This window comes from Notolepis coatsorum (genome assembly GCF_963971535.1).
Source record: "Notolepis coatsorum genome assembly, chromosome: 16".
Classification (NCBI taxonomy): Eukaryota; Metazoa; Chordata; class Actinopteri; order Aulopiformes; family Paralepididae; genus Notolepis; species Notolepis coatsorum.
The window spans coordinates 48585834-48591833 of NC_140180.1; positions in this window are offsets into that span (position 1 = coordinate 48585834).

The window sequence follows — 6000 nt, forward strand, 5'->3', positions numbered from 1 at the left end:
ACCTCCAATGGCCTCACGGTGGTCCTCTAGTGGAATGTTGGCCCGGGTAGCAAACTCGAAGTCTAGGAAACTCTCGTCAGCACCCGAGTCGATGAGTGCCTCCACCGTGGCCCGTTGGTCCGCCCAGGCCAGGGTGACGCTCATCAGACGGCTAGGTGGTGCACGGTTCTGGGAACGAGAAAAACGGCTCACCAGGATCTCCCGGGGTCCCGGCGAGCCTGGTCTTTTGGCCGGGTGGGGCAGTTGGCGATACGGTGTCCCTCCCGACCGCAGTAGAGGCAAAGGCCGGACCTGAACCTCGCCTCCCGTTCAGCTTGGCTAAGATGTGAACGTCCCAGCTGCATGGGTTCCTCCCCGTGCACCGAACGGGAGGGGAAGGAACCACCAGTTGTGTTGGGAGCAGGGCGGACCGCAGTACCGTCACGAGTACGGGGGGTCTGGGGAACCTCTGGAGGACCCGGTCGGGTTCTCTCACGTCTTCTCTCCTGGAGGCGTCCGTCGATGCGAATGGCGAGGCTGAATAGGTCCTCGAGGGACTCAGGTTCCTCACGGGTCGCGAGCTGGTCCCTGACAGCGTCGTTGAGCCCCCTCATGAAGGTGAGACGAAGCGCTTGATCGTTCCAGCCGCTCTCCATTGCCGCCAGTCTGAACTCCAGCATGTAGTCGGTGACCCCGCCACTGCCCTGCCGGAAGGTGCCCAACCGAGCTCCAGGGTCCTGGCCACGGGCTGGGTGGTGGAAAACCCTGCGGAGCTCAGCCACAAAGTCTGGGTAGGAAAAACAGAAATCAGCCCCCATTGCCCAGGAGGCAGTAACCCACTGGGCTGCCCGGCCTGAGCGCAGGTTAGTCATATAAGCCACTCGGGCTCCCCTTGAAGTGAATCGGCTGGGTTGATGACGAAAAACCAACTCACATTGCATGATGAATGTGGCACAATCCTCGAAGTTACCATCGAACAACCGTGGTTCGGAGAGACGGGGCTCCCGAGGTGCGGGATCGGGAGGCGCGGGGCCTGCCACGGCTGCGGGTGATGCTCCGGCCGAGGCTCCTGAAGTAGGTGGGGTCAAAAGCAAGGTGTTAACGGCTTCACTCAGCGCTTGTAATTGGTGGAGAATATTAGTCTGCTGATTACCCTGGGCTGTCTGCAGGCTAGCCAGAGAGCCAAGGGACTCCTGAATAGGCAGGACCTGGTATCGGAGCTCCTGTACAGCAGCCGCAGCCGCACCTAGCTGTAGGCTGTGGTCGTTGGTTAACTCAATCTGGACCGCCAACGCTGTTCTGACCCTGTCTGTGTCGGCTGAGGTCGTCATGGTCGGGTCGTAATGTTATGGTTTGTAACCGACCTCAAACGCAACGGCACAGACAGGAAGTTCAGAGTTAGCCAAATGCTAGGGCGTATTTATTTACAGAGTCAAAAGAAGGTAGTACAATAATCAAACAAATAGGGAGACTGCCTTCGGCAGAGTCATCTGCCGCTCTGCAGAATCCTCCTGGTGATAGTGGTGGGGAATTGGCATGTGACGTTGTAGCGGCTCTGCAGATACTCCCAGCAGATAGTGGTGGGGAATTGGCATGTAACGTTGTAGCGGCTCTGCAGATACTCCCAGCTTTCGCTCAAGGTGGAAAACGGAGAGAGAGAGAGAGATATCAGAAACAGTCCAACGAAACACAGAGGCAGTGTGGTTCCCTCCTCCCTAGCTGGGTCCAGAACCACTTGACAGTGACGGTCTTCAGTGTTCCCCACAACACACAATTTAGAATAATCCAGAACCAATTGATAGTGACAGTCTTCAGTGTTTCTTCAATACACACAATCAGAATAATCCAGAACCAAACGATAATGACAGTCTTCAGTGTTTCTTCAATACACACAATCAGAATTATCCAGAGGGGTTTGGTTCCACTCACCCAAGCGCAACGCGTAAAGCGGGCAAAACAAGGCGCAGCTCCAAACGGGGAACAAGGTTCTCAACAGCGGTTCTCCACAGAAAGGTCCTGGAGAGAAAGTAGACCAGGAACAGCAACGGGGAAAAAACAGGCAAATGCAGTTGTATTCCAGAACGACCCGACAACGATAGAAGGAAGGTCCCGGTATATAAAGCCCTCTGGGGCGCTAATCACAAACTATGACAGCTGCGTGATGAAAGTGGTAATCGTTCAAAAAGCGTGCGGCGGGGAATGCACCAATCAGCACCATACCTCAGGAGAGCGTGTGGCGGGGAACCAACCAAACCTCACAGATGGCGATAGCAACTGAACATTTTAAAAGATTAAAGATAGAGCTGATAGCGAATCTATTTGAGGCACAGGGGTGGCACAAAGAGGATCGTGTCCTCCCCGTCTTAATCACGGGGACGTTCAACACTCCGGTCATCGCTCCGAGACAGGGAGACAGGGAGATAGGGGGCGGCGCAGAGAGGGTCGCAACCTCCCCGACATCATCGCGGGACGTCCGACACTCCGGTCAACACTCCGGTCAACACTCCGGGACAGCAACTCACAGGGAGACAGGGAGACGGGACAGGCGTTAGACAGCTCGCGTGATTGTAGTGGGCGGACATAGCAACACTTGTCTCTGATTGTAAACTGAGGATACTTTCTATGGCTACAGAAATAAAACATTTCTTTTGATACAACTTGACTCATCTGAATTTCTACAGTTTCACTGTTTGGCTCCTTTAAAATAAAAAACTGTTCGGCGACTAGGTATGGGATACAGAGGCTTGACCACCAGTGGGCTAAAAGGTCTGTGATTGTTGTCTCAAAATCCTCAGAGAAAATGTTGCATTAAGGAGACGAGACAACCATTGAAAGAGAACGCCTGGTTGTCACCTCCGGTAAAAAAAAAAATGTTTACATGTGGACGTGTGCAAGGTCATAGACCCAGCCTGATTATCCGGTGAGCTGTTGAGATTCTGATTCTGTCTAAAAATGTTATTAATAAGGGTTGTCTAAACTAGGACATAGTACCTGTTAGAGCTATTGTTTTTCTTTTTCATATATATTACTGTGTGCTTTGCAGACCAGCTCTAGGGGTTCTTACAAGTATCCTATGGACGTTAGGACTGTATCTGGTCGAACTGCAGTATTTTATTTAGAAAATTAGGGTAGATTAAGGGGTACTCCAAATAGTTCAAACAACAATCTCGAAGGGAGGACTGGACTTTGAAATTCAAAGTATTTTTGTATTTTTGTATTCTATTTATTTTTGGGCTTTCTGTATTTTTCACCCATCCCAATTTTAGTCGCTATGCCAACTCCCTTCCTGGTCGTTGCGCGCATTGCCCCACTGTCGGCCTGGGGAGGTTGTAGAACTACCACAGCCGCTTCTTTTCACCTGACAGCGAGGAGTTTCACTGGGGGAATGTAACGCATGCGGAGATTCACGCTATTTCCCCAGATCCCCTCCCTGTTGAACAGGTGCCCCGACTGACCAGTAGGAGTCACAGTTTACAACGACCAGGACACATACCCCACCAGCTTCCCACCCGCTAACACTGCCAATTGTGTTAGTAGGGACGACTGACCAAGCCGGAGGCACCGCTGACAGCTGGATTAGATCCCAGAGTCTCTGCGGTGGTAGGCGAGTGCTTAGTCCACTGCGCTACCCAGCCGCACCCCGAAATTCAGAAAGAAAGTTTCAGTTGCTCATCGTGATTAGCGCTTTGGCCTAACTATATGACCTGTTTCAGTTGTTCATGTATGACCTGACTTGTTCTGGAAGCTCAAAAGAAGAGACAGCTGCCTTGCTTGTTTGGGACTTGTTCTATAATGGAATTTAGAACTGGACTTTTGAAAAAAACTGAAAGGGAATAGGGAGCTGCCCTGCTCGTACAGAACTGTTTTCTATAATGGAATTTAGAAAGCAGACCTTTGCAATTCAGAGAGTTCGCTGCTCTGTTGTTTCTGTACAGTAATTCAGAAGGAAAAAAAATCCTGTTAACTAACTCAGGTAAAGCACCATTTCCACTGCGCAGGGGGGAAGTGAAAAGGTAATATATATGAAGAGGGCTATGGTTCTGACCAGAGAGAGACAAGTTTAAAAAAATAAACAGATAAAAAGGTGGAGGAGGTAGAGCAGTCATCTGGTAACCGGCAGGTTTCCCGGTTTGATTGCCTCTCGGGCAGCGTGTCGAAGTTTCTTTGAGCAAGACATTTAACCCCTAAATTGTTCCTGATGAGCAGGTTGGCACCTCACATGGTCACCTTCGCCGTCGGTGTGTGAATGTGTGAAAAAGAACGTGGAGGCATTGGTGAGTAAGCAGGGAGACTTTGTACTCAATCAACTTAAGTCTAGCACTCAGGTGTTAATTTTCGGGGGCTGGTGGCTGGGTCCCAACGTGAACAAAGGGAGGGTACTTAACTTGAGTGCTTCCCCAGGGAGGGGGTCGGGGGCTACTGCCCTCAGACCACCAAGAAAATGTGTATATGGGCAGTCTGACTTGGGGTACTGCCCATATATTAGTGTTGCAATGCATGATAAGTAAACAGTGAAAAAAGCTAAGGAATCGGATGGAGCTTGGATGTTCTTGCTAGGGATCCCGATGAGGATAATCCAGCCTAGAGGAGACAAAGGCGTGGATGAGCTTTTTGACATCGGTCAGAGTGAGTGTGGTGTGAAGTTTGGCAATGTTCCTCAGGTGGAAAAATGCGTTTTTGTATAGACATTTTATGTGAGCCTCAAAGGTCTGGTGAGGGTCCATTTTAACCCCTAGGTTGGTGACAGGGTGAGGGGGTATCAGACCTTGCCTCTCCCAAGGAGACATACTCCGTTCTCCCTGTGAGTTAAGATCTGAACCAGTCAAGGGCAGAGTTTGAATGTCTGATGGTGGAGTGAAGATGGTGGAGGAGGATGTCATGGTCGACGGTGTCAAAAGCTGCAGTGAGGTCAAGGAGGATGAGGAGGGAAGGAGAGCCAGCATCAGCCGTCATCAGCAGGTCTTTGGTGACCCTGACCAGGGCAGTTTCGATGCTGTGGCTAGAGCGGAAACCAGACTGGAACTTCTCGAGTAGTTTGTTGGAGTTTAGGTGGTCCTGAAGCTGAGCAGCAACTACCTTCTCCAGCACCTTGAACAGGAATGGGAGGTTGGAGATGGGTCTGTAGTTGGCCAATACTTCCGGGTCTCACCGCATGGAAGAGCCATTGGCCCCTCTGCCATCAGAACAAAAGGGACATTTCCTATTTTTTTAGACTGTATATTCCAATCGATTGTACAAATAAAGATTGTTTGCTTGTTATCCACGCGTTGTGTCTGTCGCTCTGTCAGGGAACCTACTTTACATCCAGGTGGATTTAGGTCACACATTATTGGTGGTCAGAATAACATAATTATCCTGTGTGGGCTTCCTGTTTGATGATGGTAACCCAGCTCGGATCAGTACTCTCCTGAGCCATATCTAACCCTTATCTCAATGCCATTAGTAAGAATAGTGAGCCAGAAAAAAAGCACTTCCGCCAAACATGCACATGTGGTTGCCATCATTGGACAGGTATTCAATGTTAACAACTTTGTGTTTGATTAACTTGGGCTAGGGACATCTACTTTACAAACAGCTAAAACTGGGACACATTTCTACTAAATATATAACGATCTTTACTAAAGGTATAATGCATAATATACTTTTTTACCTTTAGGTGCCCAAAAAAGCACTGCTCTCCTGCCCCAAGAGAGTGCTCCTTCCCTGGCCACTGGCTCCTACCCTGGCCCCTCTCTCCTACCTGACAATCATGCTCTCTCCTGCCCCAGGAGAGTACTCCTCCCCTGGGTTAACCACGGACACTATGGATAGCACCAAGGGCCAAAGAACACATGCCTAAGGGTGTCTGAATGTGGAAAAATACACACAGTGTGACAATGTGACACATGGGGCATGAGAATGGAGTTGCACCTAGCGCCATCAACTCTGTTTGTTTACCACTTAATCAGAGCAGGGCATTGTGCTGTTTTTAGCCCCCAGACACAACAGCTCTGGTGGGAAGATAAATAATTAGTCAAGTGA